The 26,784-nt window shown below is 40.1% G+C and overlaps 1 protein-coding gene across 1 annotated transcript in view; it reads left to right on the top strand.

The window, feature by feature from the left end:
* The first annotated feature begins 8,506 nt into the window (after window positions 1-8,506).
* FRMD6 (FERM domain containing 6) overlaps window positions 8,507-26,784 on the top strand; it is a 301,404-nt gene continuing 283,126 nt past the window's right edge. The window contains exon 1 of the mRNA XM_032871122.1: window positions 8,507-8,658. The gene's annotated coding sequence lies outside the window, so the exon portion shown is untranslated. The remainder of the gene's footprint in view (window positions 8,659-26,784) is intronic.

Below are 26,784 nucleotides of genomic sequence, written 5' to 3'. Positions count from 1 at the left end.
TTATTTTTTATCTTTGAAATAACGATTTATAATTTTTCTTGTGGAGGCCTTGCACATTATTTTTTTTTTTTTTGGTTAGATGTATAGCTCTACATTTTTGATGCTTTTGTAAATCAGTGTTTTAAGATCATGCTTTAGAATTCTTTGTTCACATATATCTAAAATTGTGAGCCCAAACATATAATACAGGTGACAGATGATGATAATTTGAACTAGGTGGGGGAGGTGAAGATGGAGATGGTGAAATTGTGCTTATATGTTAAAGACCAAGTCATCAGGATTTGTTGATACAGGATAGTATGATATTGACATCTTCTCTATTTGTATATATAGGAGGGATTTTTATATGAGCTACATTTTGAAAACTATCTTTGCCAGTTTTTTGTATGTGGGTCAAAAATGGTTTTCTGTGTGGCTTTTTTTTTTTTTTTTTTTTTTTTTTTTTAAAGTAGACTCCATTTTCAAGTTGGGGCTTGAACTCATGACCCTGATCAAGAGTCACATGTTCTACTGACTGAGTCAGCCAGTTGCCCCCAAAATAGTTTCCATCCCAGAGAATTTTCTCTTTGCTTCTGCCTGGTTCATTGTCAACTACTAACCCCAAACCGCTTTAATCCCAATATTCACCTTAAGACGTTTTGGATGACCTAGATAGCATAAGCCACACAAAATATGGCTTGTGGTTAAGGATATCCCAGGGGGACTTTTTCTCCGTCCCACCATCCCCACAGTTTGAGAGAGGCACTTTTCTTTACATTATCCAGCAACGAGGGCAGTTTTTTCCCTAGGCTACTTAACTGAGGAGCCCTGATGAACCCCAGCTTCAGTGGAGATATCTTATTTAGCATCCCTGCTATCTTTCTGTAAAGAACTTTGTCTCTTCTATCCTGAACCCCTTTGTGGATAAGAGCTAATGCTTAGTTTCCCCTGGGTTTGGCAAATCCCTCAGGGCAAAAGTGAACCTACATACTCTGGTTCTCCTGGCTTCTTGCTTTAGATTTAGTGGTTTTTTTTGGTCTCAGAGAAAGTCTTTCTCTCTGAACAGCTTATTGACAAATTTAAAAAGATGCTAAAAGACATCTTATGCAGGATTTTTGTGTTTTTTTTTTTCCACTATACTGCCAGAAATTGATATCAACTTCATTCCTCTAAGCTGAGGCTTTGGTTCTTGTTAAAATGTAAATGTCTGTGCTTGAGACAGCCTGTTAAGGCAGTATTTCTCACAGTGTCATCTTAAAACCACTGCCATAAAATTCATCTGGCATGCTTGTTAAAATGCTGATCATGGGTCACATCTCAAGCTTTCTGATACACATCTTGGGATGGAGGGAGGAGGAATTTGTATTAAGTATACAGTGGAGAATCACATTGTTGTTATGTGTCTTTTATGCTTTTGAAAAAATTAGTTTCAAATTCTTTTCCAAAAAGAATTTTCATAACAAAAAAAGCTTAGGAATACTTGATATCTGGAAAAAGAAATGTCTTCCTGATACTGGCATGAGGAAAATTGCTTTTCTCTGTAAAGAATCGAGCATTCACTGCGTCTGTTTCCCTGACCATGCCATGGGGGTATTCTTGCTTATATCTTTAGGTTATTTGGTCTCAAAACCAGTGGTTAGCTTGTTTTACTGAATTTTCTTCAGACCAGTCAAGGAAATGTAAAGGCTCATTTTTCAGCCACATTTATAGACAAACTGTGGAGCCTTGAAAGGTTAAATAGCTTCTCCTTTTAGAAAGGGCAGGAGAACCCTTTAAGTGTTCTTATAAAAATATGTTTGAGCATAACTGCAATTATTCTCTTAGGAGAAGTTCTTTGAAATGGATTTACTAAGTCAAAAGGTATGCATATTTTAAGGCTTCCCATCCCATAATAAAAATAGCTTTATTATCCTGATTGTAAAAAAAAAAAAAAATACCAGTATAAACTTAATATTAGATATGTGCAGACACTTCAGAAAGATTTAGGAAGAAATTAAAATTACCCCAAACCAGCTACCGAGAGAAAACCATGATTAAACGTGTTTGTATTTCATATATCTTATTAGATTTTTTTTTCTTATGCATACAAATACTTTATTTTTCAGAGAACAGAATAATCCTGTTTTGCAATCGGATTTTTTAAAATCGCCATTATATCGTGGGTCTCACTCCATGTCTGTAAATGTGAATCTTGGAAAACAGCATGGTATTTTATAGGTGTCGCAGACAACGTGTATAGCATCTAGCCAAACGCCTGATCCTAGCAGTTTCTTCATTTGTTCATGAAACAAATTATTATCCAGTTTGCAGTCTGCCCCTGTCTTTTCAGAAAGGGCAGCAATCAGGCATCCAGTTTTATACTCTCCTCTCTCTTTGCAGTTGGGTGAGGAGTACTTAGGGGTCCCCAAGAATCCACAGGCTGGCCAGGGACTGAATGTGGGGTCTCCTAAACAAAGGATGTGCTAGTTAATGAGAGTCCATTTCTTAAGAATTTGAACTAAAAAATCCTCAGAGGAAGAGACAGCCCGAGGAACAATATGGAAGCCGTCTTGAAGTGCAGGAATGGAGAGGTTATGAAGACAATTAGCACATTCATTAACAAAGCAGAAACTGTAGATAAAGGCAAGATACGGAGAGGGAGGACGCCAGTTGGTGGAGAGCAGGAAGAAACAGCCCGTGGAAGACAGCTGAGTTGGTTCATGCTGGAGAACTAGAGCAAGAGCCGCATGGTCAGTCTGCCGGCCCCTTGCTTAGGTCACCTCCTGCCTATGCTGGAGGACCCCCAATTCTAGCTTTGCTCCTGTTGGTGTGTTTCTGTTAGATTCCACTTCCCTGGAACTCCCTGTATTCCAAGTCCATCCGCCAGTTCATCCACCCACAGACTGATCATTTGAGTGAGTCTCTGTTCCCTGAGGCCTAAAGAATATAAATCACACAATGGTTTTGATCATTTAGACCAACAGTTACTTAAGGGAGTGATTTTTGGTTTAACTTTATTCAATACATTGTTCAAATACCCCATATCTTTGTTTTTGGCTTTCTCATCTGCCAGGAACAAAAACGTAGACTGTTGAACACTTTACTAGTATAATACATCGGATCATCTTTTTTCTTACACTTTCAGTTATCACTTTATAGAGTTTGATGTAAATCACTTCCTCAAGTGCTTTTTCTGTTTAATGTCAATTGCCTTGTTACCTTTAGTCTGATGCTAGGAAGGCCCCCTTGCTTTCTGTTTGTGTGTGTGCTTTTTTGATATGTCTGTAGTCACCCTTGTCTTTTCGAACTTTTCTGTATCACTTTTCTTTTTCAATTTAACTGTCTCTTATTGAAAATCTAGAGATTTTTGCCAATATTTTCATTGAGACCTACCTGAAAATCTCTGGAATTAATAGGATGAGTTCACACACTGTGTAGCCCTTCCATGTCCATTTGGTTCTCTTGCTGGATTTGCAGTTTCCCTTGATGTCGTCACGGGCAGGTGACTTGAGTTCTAACAGAATATGGTGACAGTGAAGTTCTTGCACTTCGAAGCCATGACCCCGTTGCTCTATCTGATCTGCAGGCAGTTTCCACGGCAGCCTTGTAAACCACAGCTGAAATGGCAGGCTCTATAGTCTGAGTCCCCGAATTACTACGTGGAGCAGAGCCCTACTACTGCCCCACTGTATATGAGAGAGAAATAAACTTGGGCTATGTAAAACCACTCAGATGCAAACGTTATGACAGCTAGCGTGTATGAATGCAAGAAATGGTAAAGAAAGTGGGTTCTACCATAACCCCAAGCTAAACTATATAGTCTGTCTTTATAGCTGGGGAGTGGGCAGCAAAGAAACTGATCTCAAAGGCTAGGGGATGGAGACCCAAGTTTGGCAACAGCAAAATGTCTAGGAAAATTTTTGTCAGTGATAAAAGGTAGATAAAATACCTACTGAGCTCTTAGTTCTATGAGAAGAAATCGACTAAAAGAATGTGAGTACTGGGTGGTAGTTGACAGGGGCTACATTTTGTAAGGTTTTAGCAAAATCCCAAGTAATAACTGCCTGGCTTGAAAGAAAAGAAGAAAACAGAGACTAGAACTTTGGAGCTTTTAAGTAGGAAAAGCTGATTGTCTTTGGGCTCAAAAGTTGAAAGACGATTTTGAGGAGTTAAAGCCCTTCAAGACTCAGTCCAAGGCAAAGAACTCCTTAAAGGTGTGGTATTCCCTCCCAGCTTCCCCAAATTGCCACCATTAAATTGAGAAAGAGTGGAAAAAAATAAATTCAGTTTGGGAATTATGAGTAGGAAAAAGATTTAGGTATGATTACTGACATGCAGAACTTCCTCAAAACAAACACATTAGACATTTACTAAGGGTTTGGAAAAAGTATGTAGCCAAAGATCCCTTAGAGCCTGGATGTCATTAGAAACCTCTTCTCTGATCACAAACCAGGGGACTGTGTGAATGGAGGTAACACGTCTGTGTCATCATACACTAGCCAAAGACTGCTAAATAGTGGCCAAAGACTCAGGCCATGTTCAATCCCAGGTGAAACTCTTTCCAGTAGTTTCTGCCCTGTTTTTTTAAAGCAACTGCACAAGAAGCCAGCTTCTGAACATTGTTTGCTCTTTGGTCCAGCCTTCTTCCCTGCCTCTTGCCTACACATCAGAAAGAGTTCCACAGTGTTAGAGAGGTAGCCCAGATTGGTATGCTTTCTCTTTGTTCTGGCTGTACTTGGCCCCAGGCCTTCTGTGTAGTTGCTGTCAAATGCTCTTGATCTGCATCAGGAAAGTTTCAAGGGAGCTGGCTTCATCTATCCTATAGCTAGCTGCCTTTTACCCTCAGTCAGACTTAGAAGTATGGCTAAAGTGTCTTGAGGCTCCCTTCCCTTCCTCCTAAATTTTTAACAGCTTTGTTAAAATATAATTCATAGGGGTGCCTGGGTGGCTCAGTGGGTTAAAGCCTCTGCCTTTGGCTCAGGTCATGATCCCGGGGTCCTGGGATCGAGCCCCGCATCGGGCTCTCTGCTCAGCAGGGAGCCTGCTTCATCCTCTCTCTCTCTCTCTCTGCCTGCCTCTCTGCCTACTTGTGATCTGTCTGTCAAATAAATAAATAAAATCTTAAAAAAAAAAATATATATATATAATTCATATACCATGCACTTTACCCATTTAAGGTATAGAATTCCATGATTTTTAGTCTATGCATAGATATATGCAACCGTCACTACTGCCAATTTTAAAACATTTTCATCATCTCAAAAAGAAACATGTACCCTTTAGCTATTTTCCCCTCTTCCCCCCACCAATTCCTAAAGCAACAACTAATTTACTTACCATGTCCATAGATTTCCCTATTCTGGACTTTTCACATGAATGGAGTCACATAGTGAATGGCCTCTTTTACTTAGCATAATGTTTTAAAAGTTCACCTATGCTTAGCATGTATCAATACTTCATTTTCTTTATGGCCAAATAATATTTCATTTTATGAATACTACATTTTGTTTATCCATTTGGACACTTGAACTGTTTCTATCTTTTGGCTAGTATGAGTAATGTTGCTATGAACATTTGGGTACAAGTTCCCTTCACTTATTTCTTCTTTTCAAGAAGGAAGTTTCCAAGTCACCACCCAGGGCTTTCCTTTAATTTGCTTCTATCTGAAATCCATTAGAAATTCAATGAAGTCCTGATGATACTCTTTCCTGATTTCCAGGGCTGATGTGGGTTTTCTGTATTTTAATTTTTTTTTAAGATTTATTTGTTTATTTGAAAGGCAGGGGAAGGGCAGTGGAGGAGGGAGAGAGACTCTCAAGCAGACTTTCCCCTGAATGTGGAGCCTGAGGTGGGGTCAGATCTCATTACCCTGAGATCATGATCTGAGCTGAAGTCAAGAGTCCGATGCTTAACCAATTGAGCCATCCACGTTCCCCAATATTCTTTTGATACTTTTAGTCATTATAGGAAAGGGAGAGATTTTGCTGGGTCTGCAGCACCTGTATAACCAAAGTCTTTTCTTGTACCCTTAACAAGAGGATATTGAGTGTAAAACTTTTTTAAATAACTCAAGTTCATCATCATAAACTAATTTATTTAGTGAATAACTCAGGTTTCAACGACATACGTAATTTTGTTTGTTTTTCCATGAAATGGCCTTAGAAAACTGTTTTCCCTTATATTTACTATCCTTATCAGCCTGGTAGTAATCATGATTTATTGAGTACCCTACCAGTAATACTGTATTGAGCCAAGGATGGCAAATGATATTTGAAGAGTGATATTTTTATATTTTAGATCTTCTGTAATTAGGACAGGATTTGAACCAATATTACTTATTAAAAATTTTTAAACAAATGAGTACATAGAAAAATGAGTAGTTACAAATGTTGGTAAAGTCTATGAAGGGAATTAACAGGATAAAATGAGAGTGGACAAGAGGGCTACCTACTCAGAGTGTTCTGGGAAGAATTAGCTAAGGAGAATTTATAATTTAACCAGTTATTGTAGTAAAATTGATGAATAAGATTAAAACATGTTTTAAATCCGAATCTTTTTGTTTAATATTTGGTGATAGTCAATGGTGGTATGAAATCAAGCAGGCAATCAGTTTTCAATCAGTGTTACACTTCTGGAGAAAAGATTTTCACCATGCTGAATAGGTAGATCAATGCTTTGGGGGGAAACTGGTATTTTCCATGGTATCAGTGGGGTCATTACTGTTGTTCACAAATAGGTGCCCACTCCTGCCCCCACATGGTAGGACTGTACTCACTGCCCTTCTAAAATGAGCTTTGGCCACATGATTTACCTTGACCAATGAGATGTGAGCAGAAGTGACATGCATCACTTCCAGGAGAAACGTATACGAGCCAGTATACAGTTCCTATAATTCCCTTCCCAGCCTTGGGTGAGCTTGGAAGTGTGTGGGGAGATGAACCCTTTATTAACCTAGCTGCCTGAGTGAATACGGTAGGCAGAGCCCCTGGCCAACCTGCTTTGGAAACTGTGGTATGAGTGGCAAGAAGCTTTTGTTATGATAGGTCACTGAAATTCTGGAGTTTAGCTTATCCTGACCTGATTAATCCCTTGAGTTTCAGGATAGGGTCACTTTATAAGATCAAGAAAAACCAATCCTTCTAAGGAATTTCCTCCTCCCCACATCTTTGCAAGTCTCCAAGTTTCATATCTCAATGTGGAGCCTCAGTGGCTATTTCCTTATCTGGCCACAACATGGCTATTGCAGTGTGAAGAAGCCATGCCCAGCAGCCCTCCTGGCCTGGAAAGTCCACCTGCCATGGAGGGGACTGCTTATCACCTCTACTATAACTCTTCTTGCGTGTGGACCTTGAGACCAGGCCCCTTCTACTGGTTAGTAGGACCACAAGCATTTGTCCTGGAGTAGGAACTGAGCTCCTGAGATGGCTGACCTTCCTTCCACTTGAGAGAAACTTTCCTTCTTTTCCTCTTCACTTCTTAGTGGACACCCCTCCCAGATTGTTAAACACATCTATCTCAGAATCTTCTAGTCAATCACTTATCCTACTGTATCCTAGGCCTCTTTTGAAGGTTCTGTATTTTGTCCCCACCATCTTAATGAACTAGAGGATGATTCTGGACATACTCCCCCCGCTTTTTTCATATCAGCAATGGGGGAGGAGAGGTGACTGCTTCACCAATTTTACCAGTTTAACTTCTTTGCCCTCCTTTTTTGTTCTCATTAGCTACTTCTTAAATATTTAGTGATAAGTTTACTTACATCTGGAGAACTGGGCTACTTCCCTGTGTAAAAATGATCTAGCACTCTCTTGGGGCTTGATATAGTAACTTAAAAAGTAAAATGTATAACCCTTGAGTATAAAATGCTTCCAATGTAATTAGGGAAAGAACTTGTTTATGTGAAATAATGTGTGAGTGAAAGAGTATTACATTTTAGCATTATGTATGGTTAAAGTAATTAAACAAGGGGGCTGTTAGTTTGAGGTAACTCTAATGCCTGGTGGCCTATATAAGCAAACCAAAACCTAAGCCTGTAAATGCCTCAAAGTTATGGCATTGAAAGCTGAGGACAAGCAATCACAAACAGCCAACTTGACTTCAAGATAGAGCCAGTCAATAATTTCCTTATTTTGCTTCTGCCCTTTCTCTGTAAAAGTTCCTCATTGAGCTTCTGTTGGTAGAGTGCTCCTAACCAATTCTGGTTCGGTGCTGCCCTGCTGGAATTGATTTTTGCTCATATAAACTCGAAATTTTTACTATGCCTCAGGTTATCTTTTGACAATTTACATCGGTAAATTCTATGTTGTATTGTTTAGACAGTTGAAAAATTGGGTAGCGTTGATTGGGTACAAACTGCATAGTGCTTGATTTTATTAATAAGGTAAATAAGCATTGATGAAGTGTTGAAGATAAAGACTGCTGCATTCTCTCTCATCCTCTGGGATGGGAAAGAACAGTAGTTAAAGTTACTGATTAGACTTCAGAAGATATATGGAAACAGAACATTTTTGCTTCATAAGGTGACAGGAGCTGTGCGGAGAGGATGTCTTCAAGATGGCAATATAGGTCATTCCTGACTTCACCCCCTCACAAGAACAATGACTAATAACTATCTATGAACAAGGTAGCATCCTAGAACATGGAGGTGAAGCAGAAGCATCCCCTTTTACCACAGAGACCAAGAAAGACCACAGTAGAAAGGTAAGAGGAGCAGCTATACGCTGACAATATTCCTCCTCCCTCCAAGCCCCCACAGATTAACATCATAAATACTCACTGGTAATGGAAAATATGTAGTCAAAGTTAGATTGTGTGATATGGTAATGGTGGTGCATAATTTGCTTACATTCATGAATGTAGTAAAAATAACCATAACTACAAGAATCTGTTATTAGTTACACAACATGAAAAATATGTAGATTGTAACAGGATAACCTAAATTGTGAGGGGGTGGAGAAGTAAAATGTAAAGTTTAGGAATTCTTTGGAATTGAAATTTAAGTTGTTATCAGCTTAAAATAAGGTGTTATGGTTTTAAGATATTTTATGAACTGAGACAAACCCCCCAAGTCCACACGTGGATACAGACCAGCTAAGTACTTAGTGACATTGTTTTCTCCAGTTTCTATAAGAATTTCTGATAGCACAATGAAAGTAGAAAATGTGACAGTATCATTTAAGTTCAGATTCTTAATCTGCATTGTATGGAAATCACAGTCTGTGCATCAGGGTGCTTCCATTGAAAGGCAGAGGCAACCATCATTGGGGCCGCCTGGGTGGCTCAGTTGGCTGCCTTAGGCTCAGGTCATGATCCTGGAGTCACAGGATGGAGTCCCGCATCAGGCTTTCTGCTCAGTGGGAGTCTGCTTCTCCCTCTGACCTCTCCCCTCTCATGCTCTCTCTCATTCTCTCTCTCTCAAATAAATAAATAAAATCTTAAAAAAAAAAGGCAACCATTTTTGTTAGCCTTCTGTGGCTCCCCAAATATATTCCAGAAATGATCTCTTTTAAGGATACTTGACTTTTGGTACGCCTCCTCTTCAGGGAGTCCCACACGTGTCACGCCGTTAAATTCCTCCTCATGGCTTTGTTGTCTTCTAAAGCGCTGTGCCAAAGAGGAATTTCTATTTCTTTTTCTTCCAGATTTAAAAGTTTGCATGTGTTGTGTTGTTCTTTAGCAACGATCAGTAAAGCTTATGGGAAAAGTGTGTCTCCAAGAACAGGAAAGAAAAGTGTGAGAAAAATCAGCTGTCATCATACTCCTAGCCTTTCTGAACCTTTAATGTAGTGGTAGATTTCTCCAGAACAACTCCCTTCTCTATCCCTGCTCTGCTCACTCATGGGAGAACAAAAGGTCAGCATTTTCTGTGAACACATCATGCATTTGGAGTTGGGCAGGACTAGCTTTCATACAAAACAGCTGAAATAGGGAATTCCAGCTCACGTCCCTCACCACCAGAGCCATCTGTGTCCGCTTCAGCCTGGGCAGCATCTGGCCCTGCCCATTCCTCCTTTTATTGCCTGAGGCTCTATCCTTTGCTCTTGCCGGTGCCAAGCAGTGCTTCCCCTGGCTCTGGTGCAATGGATGGTGAGGCTGAACTAGATGCTGCTACTTGACCTCATTCCCTGCCCTGGTCTTGTGCCCTCTCCAAGTATCTTCACCTCCAGTATCCCCGCATGAACTTGTCTATTAGCAGCTCTCTATCCTCTGTTACCTTGATCCTGTTCCTCAGCTCACACAATGGATCCCGTGGCCCCTCAGGATTCCCAAGACTGACTCTGCACACCCACCCCAGGGTTCTGTGTGTCCAGTTCCAATATCATATGTGCTGATGACCCTTCTATCCCTCCCCGGAGCACTCCCCACCTCATGCATTTCTTCCGCTGTTGCCTCCATGCAGGTGATCCTCTCTTCTGAGCTCAAGTCCTGTCTTTCCATCATCTGCTTTGATATCTTCTTGGTGCCCGATGTTCCCTCATCTGTAGTGTCTTCCCAGCCACCCTGCCTTTCCTCACTCCCATGTTCCATTGCACCATCTGCCCTGTCTTGGGTCTTGGAAACTTTGCCACATACCGTCCCATTCCTAGGGTGTATCCCCCTGGCCCAGACACTTCCTGTGCATGTCTCATCATCCCTCTGGGTTCCTGCACAGAGAATCCACCCCAGACCAACCTGTCTGAGTAGGTCCCTCCTCTGTCTCCATTCCTGTTAACTTCCACTGTTAACTTCCACCATAGCCCTTCTCACCTCTTGGGATGTTGGGTGTTTTATCTTTCCATTGTCTGTGCTCTGAATTCCTGACTAGATTATAGACTCCATAAGGCAGGATTGTATCTGTTTTATTCAGTACTAAGTACTCTTGAGAGCCATGCCTGGCACAGAGCAAGCGTGTAATGATTATGTGATGAATGGATGGATGGTTTTTCCTGCCACCTGGTCCCTGAACTTCAGAGTCATATTGACTTTTTCCCTTGCTCTCCAAATCCGGTCTGAAGTCTGTGAACTCTTTTGCTTAAAATCAAGCCCTCATTTCTAGATTATTATAATTGCTTCCTCTGCTATCTTTGTGACTCATTACTGCCTGGTGACTTACTGAAGCATTTGTTATAACTATCACTTTTCATGTTTAAAAATCTTTTACCTGTCCTGTACCTTAGCCTGGCATTTAAGATTTCCTGATTTTTTCAATCACGTCCCCTGCCATTCCCCCTACCTACTCAGTCCGCATCTCAGTTGCGTCCTTCACACTCTGTTAACCTACCCATCTGCCCATGTGATTCTGTCACCTGTACCTCCCTCTGACTTCTCCTACCAACTAAAAGCCCCCATCCCTGCCCTCAGCTGGAATTAGATCCCATTCTCTTGGAATTCTCTGAAGATTCTATGGGAAGTTCTTTAATAAAACATCACTTTCAACCTTACATGCGGTTGTTTATATAAGTGCTGTTTTTCCTAAGCAGATTGCAAACTCCTCAATACAAAGGTGTGTATGTGTGTGTGTGTGTGTGTGTGTGTGTAGCACTTTATTTATGCAGTGCCTAGGAAATTTAAAAATTCAGTTTTTCCTGAGCGATGGCACACATGGTATATAATCTCTAAAGCAGATAAGCTACATTAAGTAGGAAAAGAGATGCCAGGTACTGTGAAATGTGGCTGCAGAACAGATAAGAATTCCATAGTTTAGGACCATTATTGCTCTCCTCTGAAAGGGGGCTTGTCTCCTCTGGAGAGCTTTCTCTTGAGGTCCAAGGCTTCTCTGCTACGTTCCCCTGTGGACCCTGTACTGGCCTTGGGGACCTGAGCTCAGAGGCTGGTGTCAGGGATAGATCTGGTGCCTGGCTTCATGTCCCCTTGTTTCATCCCACTATCTTAGCTTAGAGCTGATAGAGCCAAATTTGGCTGAGACCAAAATGACCTCAGGATAATTGGATGTGGATTGGAATTACTCTCCTGGAGGATGGAATAGTTACCAGTTATTCCTTTATCTTCTTTTTCCTCTCGTCCTCTTCAGGCATTACAGTCCAAGTCCTATCCAAATTATAAAACATGATTTTCTTTTTCAGCAGAACAGTTAATGTAGTTGGTTTCTGAGCCCTGGTTACTCTATTTTTCTCTTTTTTTTTTTTTTGAGGCTCAGGATCCTTTATTGGCAGAGTTTATGACAGGGTGGAAAATAGGTTCATGGCAAGTGCTAGTTCCAGCTTATTGGGTCCCTACAGTGCCATTTTCTCAAATGACTTGTCCTCTAGTAGCCAAGTGTCATGATTTGTTATTAATGTCTGCCATGAGTGAAGAAGGGAAGAGTAGGACACATAAATGTTCCTTTATTTTGTCAACATGTGATTATCGAGCCCTTCCTATAATGCCAGGAACTTTGCTGATCACTGGAGATAGGGGTCCAAAAGCAAGGAAGGACTCTGCTTTATGTAGCTCACAGTCGTGTGAAGAAGGCAGGTGATTAAGTTATGTGAGTATGGAATGTCTTGTAATAGAGGAAATATGGAGTGCTTTGGGAATACATGATTGGGAAAAAGAGGGGAAACTTAACCCATTAAAGTGGTATTATTGTCTCCATTTTACTTATGCAAAAATTGGGACTTAGAAAGCTAACTTGTCCAGGGTCATGCAAATAAGTTGCAGAACCAGAATTTTTATTAAAGATAGCTTTCCTTTGAAGCTTCTGGTCCTGTGTTGTCACTGTGGTTTTTCACTTCATGTCAAATGTGAGCCATGGTACACTAGAGTCAGCTAGTGCTGTCTCATGAGAGGTCATTGTAAATGTTCAGGAATTTTGCAAGTTCGTGATGTCATGTTGCCCATGAAATAACCACTGCAGGCATATTTACACCAGAGAAATTGGCATTCACTACAAATCCAGCATTTTTCTTTCCTGAAGATCTGGTTGTTAAACATTTATCACCCACTGCAGGATGTGCAACATCACTACATTCTTTTAAAAAATTACAAAATGTAGTTGGCTTTATAAAGAGGTAAATCCAGTGGGTTTAAACTTTTAATAGCATGGAAATCATTGGAGAAGGTGGCAGGCTTATTACAAGGATTTTGAGTTTGGTAGATCTAGTCAGAGGGCAAAAATTTGCATTTTTATAAAAGATGAGATGCTGCCAGAAATGAGAGCACACTTGAACTTTTCAAGTATTTCCCCTTTTTTTCATGCCAGATGAACTCCCTAGGTCAGTCCTTCCAGCTCTGTCTCCCCATTCGAATCACCTGCAGAGCCAGTGCAAAATACCAGTATGTGGGCTCTACTCCAGACCCAGTTAAATCAGGACCTATTCAAGGAATTCGTGACTTGTGACCAATTGTATTTCATACTTACGGACAAGGTACTTCTCTGTGGGTCTTGTTGTCCCTCTTCCCACTTCTGAATTTGAATGTCTCCTGTGATTTTCTATTTCAGTGTGATCATTTATGTTGGGTATATGGGATAGGAAACTTGGCTTTTTGGCTGAAAGGTCTTCAGATGGAGAGAATCACATCTGAGTAGCCATATTGTTCCTTAGACATGTTTTAGAAGATGAGATTCTGGATCTCCAATCTAAGCCTGTTGCTGTAATGAGATAAAGCTCTTGGAGGTCATGGGTGAGAGGGAGTGTGTATTGTATGTGGGAGGAATAGAAATAATTAGTGGTTAGAGGATGGGTTGTGGTAGATTAAAGATGGCCACAAAGCCTTTGATACTCTTCCCACCAAGAGATGGGATCTATTTCCTCTCCCTTTGGGTTTGGGTTGTCTATGACTACTCTGACTGATAGAGAATGACAGAAACAAAATCAGGCCAGTTCTGGGCCTAGTTTTTAAAAGCAATGTCAGTTTCTATCTATTCCTGAACACTGAGCTACCATGTAAGAAAACTATGTAGAGATCCCCATTGACTGCATGGGAAGAGAGAGACTGGCTGAGCCCAGACTCCCCTATATTCCCTCAATGAATCAAACAAGTGAGTGAAGCCATTTTTCATCCTCCAAACTGCCAGTCCAGTTGCCAGCTAAATACCACCAAGTCATTCCAGTTTCATGCCACATAGAATAGAAGAATCACTGGGTCAAGCCTCTCTCAAATTCCTGTCCCTCAAAACTGTGAAATCCAAGAAAATGACTGTTGTCTTCCACTCCTGAGTTTTGTGATAGTTTGTTGCAGCACACTGGATAACCAGAACTCTCCCCCAGGTGATTCTAATGTGCAGGCTGGCCATTCAGAAATAGTTCCCCCTGGGTCACTACAAATGCTATTTTTCCCCCAGCCCCTATTCACACGTTATACAACATTTGCTTCATTTTCCACCTAAGTAAACTACTTTATGTGGCAAAAAGACATATTATGCATTTCAGAGAAATAATCCATACCATTCAATAAAGTGTCATAGACGTTTAAAGAGACCAAACACTGGAATATGAATCAGGAAACCTTGACTTTATTCCCAGCTTTGACATCCCTAGCTCTCATGACCTTCAGTGAGTCATATATCTTTCCCAGTCTTATTTTTGATATTTGTAAAATGAGGAAGTTAGACTACATTGTCTCCAGGTCCCCTTTCACTTGTGGGATTTTGTGACACTCAGTGTAATGATGTGTGGAATAGTAACTATCAACCGGAAGGTACTGTTTTCACAAAAAAAAACACACAACCCATCAATCTACTCTTGATCACCACTGACTCAGTCTAGGTTTATACCCACCAGCTAGGGATGAAAAGCTCTGTGTCTACGCCGCTAGGAACTTCCTCAGTCACTTAGCTTCCTGAGTATGCATGCCTGTTTTAAATGCACCAAATTCAAGAAGAAAGGAAAAAAAAAAAAAAAAGCTCGATATCCATTCTTTCATTCCATGAAATTCTGTCGATGCTTTGTATTTAGTGTGATTATGCCAGGCCGAAGACTTTCCGTGCCATAGGCTGTTCTGGTGGAATGAGGGATACAGTCATGAAATTTATGACATGTGAGTTTGGATTTACAACTTGGCAACAAATCCCTCTGTGAGTCCTCAGAACCTACCCATCTCGCCTTAGTGACATGTTAAAAACCGAAAGAAAGCGTCCTTTGTGTGGAAAGCTGAAATAGGCTTCATTCTAGGACTGTAAATATAGTCACTCACTTCCTCCGGCTCCGGCTAAGCCCCGGTGACCTTAGCCAAAATGTTCCTTTCTGGTATCCATTAATAGCAAAGGATCTAACCCATGGCTGCTGTGGGTACACATGATAGTTGTGGATTGGTTCTAAAACCTGAAAAGTGCTATCTCCATGCGAATTAGAACCATTTCCCAATTCCCTTAGCTTCAAAATTCAGACATGACCTTGTATAGAAGCTCACATATTCCTGGGAACTAAAATCAAAGTCAAACATTTTGCGTGCCACAGGGAATCATCAAAAGAATTGTTCCTCTCATAAATCAGACCAAAAGGAGTCCCCAGTAAGAACATTTCTCTTATCTTTCCCTTGGCACAGAAAGTCGTGCTACAAAACATGAACTGCAGGGGTTCACTACCCTTGGGTGGCAGCTGTTAGAATATAACATTGCCATCTGTATTCAAGGGACCTTTTATTCCCAGCTGCATAAGCCAAGCCACAGGACTTGTGAGAATGCTTGGGATGCTTCCTGTGAACTTATAACACAAAGAGTCTGTGGTGTGGCTCTGAAATGGGAATTGAAGAGAGAGAAGAACTGAAAGAGACTTTTATTATGCTAGTAAGGACATTGCTATTCATGTATAGAATATGGGCCCGTGCAGAAAACAGCTCGTGTGTGTGTGTGTGTGTGTGTGTGTGTTTGAGAATATATACATGCTGACATATATGTGTGTGTGTATATATAGATAGGTAGAGGGAGACACACACAGGCACACACACACACAATTGAGGTTATTGTTTTCAACATCTAACCCAGAATGGTGTTGGAATGATTCAGTGGGCGTTGAGCCATCATACCTGTGATTGGCCAAGTTCAACAAGGGCACTGTAGAATTAGAGAAGGAGCACGTGTTTTTCTTATTAATGGTTAAGCCATTGCCTCAGATAAGGGCTTTTCAAAGTTTACCAATAGAAAAATGGTCACTCAAGCTGGCAATCCTTCCAAAATAGATTCTCTGTTTCACTCAACATTGAACAATTTTGGTATGCCAGGGTCTCCAAGAGACTTCTATGAAACATTAATATCAACATGCTTCCAACTCACTCTGTCTCTCCTCAAACGGCTGTGGAAAACTTACCAGTAATACCAGCTAGCATAGAAAGTGAAAAGCTCAAAACATTTTCTTTTACACCAGTCAGAGAAACCATCACACATGCCAAAGGTTTTTGAGATGATTAATGCCTGCATTTGTAGCTTCTCTCTCTTAACCAATGTTGCAGTGAAAAGTGAACTTGAGTTTATAGTTCATGGTCCTTAACTGAAGGATCATAGATTGACGTGTATAGAAATACAGCTGTAATACAAGCAAGACCTTGAATTTTACCTGATGTCCGTGATAGACTGTTAGCTATTTTCCCCTTATCTATTTTTTCCAAATTATAGATGGATTTATGAGCAGTTCGGGGTAAAGGGAACCCTGAGGATGGCTTAATTTTTCTTAATCTCATCTAAGTAACAAATAGAGGTCATATGCAAGCAGGCTGATTTTTAGATGTCAGTGTGGATTTCTTGGTGGGATTACTTATGTGGAAAGGAAGCATGCCTTTCAAATGCACCTGCTTTGTGAGGGTGCCTAGAAGCTATGTGATCTGAATAAGGCTTGTACTACATTACTTCCCTTCCATTGCTGGAGGATATCACCAAAGTAAGATACTCCCTTGTTTAATTTGATAATGGTGCTAAATTAAAACAACACAAACTCTTCTGATTTAGAATATCAAAAGAAGACAAGATAGAGCAGAAAATATTGAAATTAAGACACAGTAATGGCAGTTTCATTCAAATTGATCAGTTCTTAACGATCCAACATTGGAAAGACAGAGAATGGCAGAAATGCTGCCTTTGGTAAAGGTGCGTCCACAGGTGAATGAAACCCAGTTCCCTTTCAGGCCTGACCACATGCACATAGATAATACCTCAGGAGTAGATCCCTAGGCAGTTAAGGGAGACTTGTGATTTTAGAAGTTCGATTTCCTCCCCCCTCCCCCAAGAGCTGTTAAATGTGATTAATTGAGAAGAAATGTGGGAAAATTCCATTTTCCTTTTGCAAACAAAAGGGTAAAGGAATTTACGATGATCTGGAACACAAAACTGGCAGTCCTGAGATCATTCCTCTGCTTTGACCTTTGTGAATGGTGAGTTCAATGACTTTTCCCAGGATGAAACATGAGTACTAAAACCTGGAACTCAAACTTAAAGACCCCAGGGGCCCATGTTAATTGTTAACTTCATGATTTCTACACGAAATACATGGATTGCTCTAAAGCATTTACAAAAGCAGTTTTTATTGACCAGGAAACCTAAAAATAACCATAGCCTTGAATAACCAGATCACTGAGCCTGGTTAGGACACCAAAGAAACTGCAGGAAAACTCTATTTTGAGTATGTACTATAACACTGAAGACAAAAATAACTGTACAAAATTACCATACACAAGGTTGGCAAATGTGTTTTTATGGGGAGAAATAAGGACTAAGAATTCCATTAAGAAATAAAGGTTACTGGACTAGTCTCAAAGTTTCACTCCTAAAGATTCCCAAAGGAAAAATAATGTCTTTAGAGTGGAAAAATCTGTCTGCCACCGTCATAACTGAATCACCAAAATTTCCACCACCAGTAATGATGTAGGGATGTGTGTACCCCTTGACATGGTACACTGGGAAGGGCATAAAATAACCTCTGTGGTTTTCCGGAAAAAAAAAAAAAAAAAAAGTGATTATGAGAAATTATCAAATGAGTGAAAATTGAAGGACATGCCACCAATAACTGACCAATACACTTCAAAAGTGTCCAGATGATGAAAGACAAAAAAGGATAAGGAAGTGTCATAGATTAGAAGAGACTTAGATGTGACAACTAGATGCAACACACATGGAATCCAGGAGTAGATCCTGAACAAGATCTTATTTGAATTTTGCCATTTGCCCACTGGTCTGAATATTAGTGAGTAGTAGTATATGAATGGTGATTTTCTGGTTTGATCACTGTAGTATGGTTATGTGAGATGGGAATGTTAGGGAAGCTGGCTGAAGGAGATCAGGGAACTCTGAACTATTTTTACAACTTTTGTTAATGTATTTCAAAATAAAAAAATTAAAAAGAAAAAGCTGGTTAAAGAGGAATAAGAGGAGACATAAGTAACCATTTTTGCCTTTTATTAGAAACCTTAAGAGGCCAAGTCTTGAATTTTTACAACTGAAAAGAGTACCAACCACACACAGTCATGTTTACTTTAACCTCAATTATATGAAAAATTAATCATCCTAAGAGAATATCCTTAAAAAAAAGACACTGACAGACTGGTTCATTTTTCCTCACCTGGTGAAACACAGCTAGAAATAAGAGATAAACCAGAGAAAATTTATGCTCATGTCTCAACTTTTATGCACGGAAGTCCCTATACTTTATTGCAAGGAGATGCCCTTAATCTTAATTCAGAGCCCATTCATTCTTTCTTCATACATAGCTCTGGTTCAAGCTCTGTCTGTTTTTTTTTTTTAGCTCATAATAGGTGAGAAGAGAGTAGTACTACATCTGATCACTACAGAGGCAGATCTGTAGTAAGCAACCCCAGAAATGTGTTCACTAGATCTTAAGGTTTTGTGAAATTTGTGAAGGTAAGACATTTCAGCCACAATTGGTTGGGATTGCCTGTTGCCACTCTGACTTGCCCTCCAGCACCTTTCACCTCCTGTCACATGGCGCTGGAGTGGCTGCAGGCGTTTTTGAGCTCCAGCTAACTGAAGTGAATTAGGGTTTATTGGAATATATTTGTATATTTTACAGTCACTTCCGTGTATCGTTAAATCATTGGTAGCTGACCCAGAGCAGGATGTCTTCCAGGAGTACTCCCACTCTCCAACTTGGAATTTGATTTTGTATTTGTCATTTTGTATTCTTAAAAAGCTCTCTCCTTCCCTCCTGCTCAATAGTATGGTTTTCAATCCCCTACAAATTTGAATCTACTCTTGGCAATGACAGTAATGTTTGAGGAAGGACCTGGTTAGAGAGGTTATAACAAGGAATTAAGTAAGGAAAAAAACCCTATTAATTAATGTAAACAAAAAATTAAAACAAAACAAAACAAAAACAAAAACATGGTGCTCTGGGGCTATTTAGTATATGGATTAAGAGTCAACAAACTTTAGTAAATCCTAAGGCCATCAATGTGTTGAAGCATATATGATAATTGATATTAGCTGTAATGATCCTGAGTCATGAAGTAAACCTTAAACTGTTTTATATACTCTGTTAAAAAAAAATACAGGGAAGTATATAATTCATTTAAGGAAGATTTCCTTTTTAATTGTTTAACGTTTTGATCCTTATGCATCTAAATCTTCAATGATCCAGAACACACACCCACAAGCAATTGTTTATTTGAGGATTCAGATGGCCTGGGTTTCACTTTAATTTAGTTAGGGAAAGCTAGAAGTGTGGGTTATGATCCTTACTCTAAATATCAGAGTGGTGTGTTAGACCAATCAGTTGGATCATATTTCCCACGATGGTGACCTGAACCTTTCCTGCATGCATTTTTAGCACTTTTCTCATGGAAGAGTTGTGAGTGAAGTAGGCCATTGTTAGAAAGTCCTGGAGAGGGGGGAGGAGTCAAGATGGCGGAGAAGTAGCAGGCTGAGACCACTTCAGGTAGCAGGAGATCAGCTAGATAGCTTATCTAAAGATTGCAAACACCTACAAATCCAACAGGAGATCGAAGAGAAGAAGAACAGCAATTCTAGAAACAGAAAATCAACCACTTTCTGAAAGGTAGGACTGGCGGAGAAGTGAATCCAAAGCGACGGGAAGACAGACCGCGGGGGGAGGGGCCGGCTCCCGGCAAGCGGCGGAGCAACGGAGCACAAAATCGGGACTTTTAAAAGTCTGTTCCGCTGAGGGACATCGCTCCAGAGGCTTAACCAGGGTGAAGCGCACGCGGGGTCAGCGTGGCCTCAGGTCCCGCAGGGTCACAGAAGGATCGGGGGTGTCTGAGTGTCGCAGAGCTTACAGGTATTAGAACGGGGAAGCCGGCTACAGAGACAGAGCCGAGGAGTGAGCTCTAAGCTCGGGTTTACCTTGAACTGCTCGCAGGCTCAGTCAGCTCGGAGCGCGGCCGGAGGCCAGGGTGACGGGAGCAATTGGGCGCTGTTCGCTGAGGGCGCACTGAGGAGTGGGGCCCCAGACTCTCGGCTCCTCCGGGCCAGAGACTGGGAGGCCGCCATCTTCATTCCCGTCCTCCGGAACTCTACGGAAAGCGCTCAGGGAACAAAAGCTCCCAAAAGCAAACCCGAGCGGACTACTCAGCCTGGCCCCTGGTAAGGGCGGTGCAACTCCGCCTGGGGCAAAGACACTTGAGAATCACTACAACAGGCCCCTCCCCCAGAAGATCAACAAGAAACCCAGCCAGGACCAAGTTCACCTACCAAGGAGTGCAGTTTCAATACCAAGGAGAGCAGCGGAATTCCAGAGGAGGAGAAAGCAAAGCACGGAACTCATGGCTTTCTCCCCATGATTCTTTAGCCTTGCAGTTAATTTAATTTTTTTTTCTTTTTCAATTTTTTTCTCTTCTTCTGCTAATTTTTTTAACTTTTACCCTTTTCTTTTTTAACGTTTTTTAACTAGTTTATCTAATATATATATATATATATATATATATATATAATTTTCCGTTTTATATTTTTTCATTGTTGGTTTTCTTTTTTTTATTTGTTTCTTTTTTCTTTTTTTTTTTCTTTTTTTCTTTCTGAACCTCTTTATATCCCCTTTCCTCCCCCCTCACGATTTGGGATCTCTTCTGATTTGACTAAAGCATATTTTCCTGGGGTTGTTGCCACCCTTTTAGTATTTTACTTGTTCCTTCATATACTTTTATCTGGACAAAATGACAAGGCGGAAAAATTCACCACAAAAAAAAGAACAAGAGGCAGTACCAAAGGCTAGGGACCTAATCAATACAGACATTGGTAATATGTCAGATCCAGAGTTCAGAATGACGATTCTCAAGGTTCTAGCCGGGCTTGAAAAAGGCATGGAAGATATTAGAGAAACCCTCTCAGGAGATATAAAAGCCCTTTCTGGAGAAATAAAAGAACTAAAATCTAATCAAGTTGAAATCAAAAAAGCTATTAATGAGGTGCAATCAAAAATGGAGGCTCTCACTGCTAGGATAAATGAGGCAGAAGAAAGAATTAGCGATATAGAAGACCAAATGACAGAGAATAAAGAAGCTGAGCAAAAGAGGGACAAACAGCTACTGGACCACGAGGGCAGAATTCGAGAGATAAGTGACACCTTAAGACGAAACAACATTAGAATAATTGGGATTCCAGAAGAAGAAGAAAGAGAGAGGGGAGCAGAAGGTATATTGGAGAGAATTATTGGAGAGAATTTCCCCACTATGGCAAAGGGAACAAGCATCAAAATCCAGGAGGTTCAGAGAACCCCCCTCAAAATCAATAAGAATAGGTCCACACCCCGTCACCTAATAGTCAAATTTACAAGTCTTAATGACAAAGAGAAAATCCTGAAAGCAGCCCGGGAAAAGAAGTCTGTAACATACAATGGTAAAAATATTAGATTGGCAGCAGACTTATCCACAGAGACCTGGCAGGCCAGAAAGAGCTGGCATGATATATTCAGAGTACTAAACGAGAAAAACATGCAGCCAAGAATACTATATCCAGCTAGGCTATCATTGAAAATAGAAGGAGAGATTAAAAGCTTCCAGGACAAACAAAAACTGAAAGAATTTGCAAACACCAAACCAGCTCTACAGGAAATATTGAAAGGGGTCCTCTAAGCAAAGAGAGACCCTAAAACTAGTATATCAGAAAGGAACAGAAACAATATACAGTAACAATCACCTTACAGGCAATACAATGGTGCTAAATTCATATCTCTCAATAGTTACCCTGAATGTTAATGGGCTAAATGCCCCAATCAAAAGACACAGGGTATCAGAATGGATAAAAAAACAAAACCCATCTATATGTTGCCTACAAGAAACTCATTTGAAACCCGAAGACACCTTCAGATTTAAAGTGAGGGGGTGGAAAAGAATTTACCATGCTAATGGACATCAGAAGAAAGCAGGAGTGGCAATCCTTATATCAGATCAATTAGATTTTAAGCCAAAGACTATAATAAGAGATGAGGAAGGACACTATATCATACTCAAAGGATCTGTCCAACAAGAAGATCTAACAATTATAAATATCTATGCCCCTAACGTGGGAGCAGCCAACTATATAAACCAATTAATAACAAAATCAAAGAAACACATCAACAATCATACAATAATAGTAGGGGACTTTAACACTCCCCTCACTGAAATGGACAGATCATCCAAGCAAAAGATCAACAAGGAAATAAAGGCCTTAAATGACACACTGGACCAGATGGACATCACAGATATATTCAGAACATTTCATCCCAAAGCAACAGAATACACATTCTTCTCTAATGCCCATGGAACATTCTCCAGAATAGATCACATCCTCGGTCCTAACTCAGGTCTCAACCGTTATCAAAAGATTGGGATCATTCCCTGCATATTTTCAGACCACAATGCTCTGAAGCTAGAACTCAATCACAAGAGGAAATTTGGAAAGAACCCAAATACATGGAGACTAAACAGCATCCTTCTAAAGAATGAATGGGTCAACCAGGAAATTAAAGAAGAATTGAAAAAGTTCATGGAAACAAATGATAATGAAAACACAACAGTTCAAAATCTGTGGGACACAACAAAGGCAGTCCTGAGAGGAAAATATATAGCGGTACAAGCCTTTCTCAAGAAACAAGAAAGGTCTAAATTACACAACCTAACCCTACAGCTAAAGGAGCTGGAGAACGAACAAGAAAGAAACCCTAAACCCAGCAGGAGAAGAGAAATCATAAAGATCAGAGCAGAAATCAATGAAATAGAAACAAAAAAAACAATAGAACAAATCCACGAAACTAGGAGCTGGTTCTTTGAAAGAATTAATAAGATTGATAAGCCCCTGGCCAGACTTATCAAAAAGAAAAGAGAAAGGACCCAAATAAATAAAATCATGAATGAAAGAGGAGAGATCACAACGAACACCAAAGAAATACAGACAATCATAAGAACATATTATGAGCAACTCTATGCCAACAAATTTGACAATCTGGAAGAAATGGATGCATTCCTAGAGACATATAAACTACCACAACTGAACCAGGAAGAAATAGAAAGCCTGAACAGACCCATAACCAGTAAGGAGATAGAAACAGTCATCAAAAATCTCCAAATAAACAAAAGCCCAGGGCCAGACGGCTTCCCGGGGGAATTCTACCAAACATTTAAGGAAGAACTAATTCCTATTCTCCTGAAACTGTTCCAAAAAAATAGAAATGGAAGGAAAACTTCCAAACTCATTTTATGAGGCCAGCATCACCTTGATCCCAAAACCAGAGAAGGATCCCATCAAAAAAGAGAACTACAGACCAATATCCTTGATGAACACAGATGCAAAAATTCTCACCAAAATACTAGCCAATAGGATTCAACAGTACATTAAAAGGATTATTCACCACGACCAAGTGGGATTTATTCCAGGGCTGCAAGGTTGGTTCAACATCCGCAAATCAATCAATGTGATACAACACATTAACAAAAGAAAGAACAAGAACCATATGATACTCTCCATAGATGCTGAAAAAGCATTTGACAAAGTACAGCATCCCTTCCTAATCAAAACTCTTCAAAGTGTAGGGATAGAGGGCACATACCTCAATATTATCAAAGCCATCTATGAAAAACCCATCGCAAATATCATTCTCAATGGAGAAAAACTGAAAGCATTTCCGCTAAGGTCAGGAACACGGCAGGGATGTCCGTTATCACCACTGCTATTCAACATAGTACTAGAAGTCCTAGCCTCAGCAATCAGACAACAAAAAGAAATTAAAGGCATCCAAATCGGCAAAGAAGAAGTCAAACTATCACTCTTCGCAGATGATATGATACTATATGTGGAAAACCCAAAAGACTCCACTCCAAAACTGCTAGAACTGGTACAGGAATTCAGTAAAGTGTCAGGATATAAAATCAATGCACAGAAATCAGTTGCATTTCTCTACACCAACAACAAGACAGAAGAAAGAGAAATTAAGGAGTCCATCCCATTTACAATTGCACCCAAAACTATAAGATACCTAGGAATAAACCTAATGAAAGAGACTAAGAATCTATACACAGAAAACTATAAAGTACTCATGAAAGAAATTGAGGAAGACACAAAGAAATGGAAAAATGTTCCATGCTCCTGGATTGGAAGAATAAATATTGTGAAAATGTCTATGCTACCTAAAGCAATTTACACATTTAATGCAATTCCTATCAAAGTACCATCCATTTTTTTCAAAGAAATGGAACAAATAATCCTAAAATTTATATGGAACCAGAAAAGACCTTGAATAGCCAAAGGAATATTGAAAAAGAAAGCCAAAGTTGGTGGCATCACAATTCCAGACTTCAAGCTCTACTACATAGCTGTCATCATCAAGACAGCATGGTACTGGCACAAAAACAGACACATAGATCAATGGAACAGAATAGAGAGCCCAGAAATAGACCCTCAACTCTATGGTCAACTAATCTTCGACAAAGCAGGAAAGGATGTCCAATGGAAAAAAGACAGCCTCTTCAATAAGTGGTGTTGCGAAAATTGGACCGCCACATGCAGAAAAATGAAATTGGATCATTTCCTTACACCATACATGAAAATAGACTCAAAATGGATGAAGGACCTCAATGTGAGAAAGGAATCCATCAAAATCCTTAAGGAGAACACAGGCAGCAACCTCTTCGACCTCAGCCGCAGCAACATCTTCCTAGGAACATCACCAAAGGCAAGGGAAGCAAGGGCAAAAATGAACTATTGGGATTTTATCAAGATCAAAAGCTTTTGCACAGCAAAGGAAACAGTTAACAAAACCAAAAGACAACTGACAGAATGGGAGAAGATATTTGCAAACGACATATCAGATAAAGGGCTAGTGTCCAGAATCTATAAAGAACTTAGCAAACTCAACACCCAAAGAACAAATAATCCAATCAAGAAATGGGCAGAAGACACGAACAGACATTTCTGCAAAGAAGACATCCAGATGGCCAACAGACACATGAAAAAGTGCTCCATATCACTCGGCATCAGGGAAATACAAATCAAAACCACAATGAGATACCACCTCACACCAGTCAGAATGGCTAAAATTAACAAGTCAGGAAATGACAGATGCTGTTGAGGATGCGGAGAAAGGGGAACCCTCCTACACTGTTGGTGGGAATGCAAGCTGGTGCAACCACTCTGGAAAACAGCATGGAGGTTCCTCAAAATGTCGAAAATAGAACTACCCTATGACCCAGCAATTGCACTGCTGGGTATTTACCCTAAAGATACAAGTGTAGTGATCCGAAGGGGCACATGCACCCGAATGTTTATAGCAGCAATGTCTACAATAGCTAAACTATGGAAAGAACCTAGATGTCCATCAACAGACGAATGGATAAAGAAGATGTGGTATATATACACAATGGAATACTATGAAGCCATCAAAAGAAATGAAATCTTGCCATTTGCGACGACGTGGATGGAACTAGAGGGTATCATGCTTAGCGAAATAAGTCAATCGGAGAAAGACAGCTATCATATGATCTCCCTGATATGAGGGAGAGGAGATGCAACATGGGGGTTAAGGGGGTAGGAGAAGAGTAAATGAAGCAAGATGGGATTGGGAGGGAGACAAACCATAATGACTCTTAATCTCACAAAACAAACTGAGGGTTGCTGGGGGGAGGGGGGTGGGGTTATTATGGACATTGGGGAGGGTATGTGCTATGGTGAGTGCGGTGAAGTGTGTAAACCTGGCGATTCACAGACCTGTACCCCTGGGGAAAAAAATATATGTTTATAAAAAATAAAATTAAAAAAAAAAAAAAAGAAAAGAAAGTCCTGGAGAACTGACATTTTGCTTAAGATGCTTTGTAGAAGCAGAATGGTATCAAAAAGTGGCTATAGGTAATACAACTAAACAAATGAACTTGTACTTGCCGGCGGCGGGGGGGGAAGCCAGACAAAATAGGACAAATACTGTATAATTTCACTTATATAAAGTATCTAGAGTAGTCAGATCCATAAAGACAGATAGTAGAATGGTGGTTGCCAGGGATTGGGAGAGGAGGGAATGGGGAGTTACTGTTTAATTGGTACAGAGTTTCACTTCAGAAGGATGAAAAGAGTTCTGGAAGTAGATGGTGGTGATTAGTTGCACAACAACAATGTGAACGTACTTAATGTCCCTGAACCATACACTTAAAATGGTTAACATGGCAAATTCTATGATATGTATGTCTTACCACAATGAAAAAAGTAAAAAAAATAAAGCAACAATCATTTGCCATCGTTAAGTCGACAGTGTAAAGTGTCAAGTAGAATAACTCAATAAAATAAGAATTCACTCCCATTTTCCAAGTGAGGAAACTAAGGCCCGGAAAGGTAAAGTAACTTGGTCAAGGTCAGAGACCAAGTGATATGACCAGGAGTCAACACCAAGCTGTAGAATGTCCAGATTTTAGCATGTCAAAATGTGACATAGGTGTGATCACCAAGTCTACGCTTGGCATAGAGAATGTATCTGGTAAATTTTTTTA

The sequence above is a fragment of the Lontra canadensis genome, unplaced genomic scaffold, assembly GCF_010015895.1.
Source record: "Lontra canadensis isolate GAN:19392208 unplaced genomic scaffold, GSC_riverotter_1.0 scaffold42, whole genome shotgun sequence".
Lineage (NCBI taxonomy): Eukaryota > Metazoa > Chordata > Mammalia > Carnivora > Mustelidae > Lontra > Lontra canadensis.
Note: the sequence above shows the minus strand (reverse complement) of the source record. Positions and strands in the feature narration are given on the sequence as shown.